Below are 809 nucleotides of genomic sequence, written 5' to 3'. Positions count from 1 at the left end.
TTAATCTATGTTTACATTTATTACAAATAGCTTGTGTTTTAGATTCATTTTGTGTCATAAATTGCCACACAATCGATTTTTTGGAACGTTCTACCTTAGGGCTAGGATAAACGGAGGGAACGGGGGCTAAACAACGAAAGGAAGCGGGACTAGGAGCGCGACTAGGAGTACTAGTAGCCATAGGCGACTCAGTTTCATCATCAAAAGTAGGTGTATCAATATAATCATCAATATCATTATCATTATCATTATCATCATCTCGAGGCAATTCCTCATTAAAATTACCAAACCTATGTTGTAAATGTTCATGATAAGGATCTAATCAAGAGTTACTATCAGTATTAAAAACAGTATCATTAACATGTATATCTCTATATTCATTCTTACTATAGTTAATTTTTTTAATTTTAGATCTAGAAGAACCACCGGCTTTTTGATTATCGAAGGATGTAAAGTTAACCATATTTTGAACATGCTCAATTGCACTTTTTTTACCTTTTCTTTTGTTACCAACATTTTTACCGGAATCCATATTAAAAAATTAAACGTGAGTAGATTATATGTAATAAGAAAAATGTAATACAAATAGATAATTGATCACAAAATAAAGAAATAATTATTGCAACATAAATAAGATGTAAATATAAGTTGAAACGAATGTACCGAACGTCTACTTAAAAAAGTAGACATTTTATGACCGCCGAAAGCCGAAAATGGAAAATTGAAAGTTCAATTTTAAAGCTCCAAATCCAATTTTCAAACACTAAAATCGGAATTTCAACAATTTTAAGAGATTGGATATTAGAGAA

The sequence above is a fragment of the Solanum lycopersicum genome, chromosome 6 (genome assembly GCF_036512215.1).
Source record: "Solanum lycopersicum chromosome 6, SLM_r2.1".
NCBI lineage: Eukaryota > Viridiplantae > Streptophyta > Magnoliopsida > Solanales > Solanaceae > Solanum > Solanum lycopersicum.
This window is presented reverse-complemented; position numbering follows the sequence as displayed.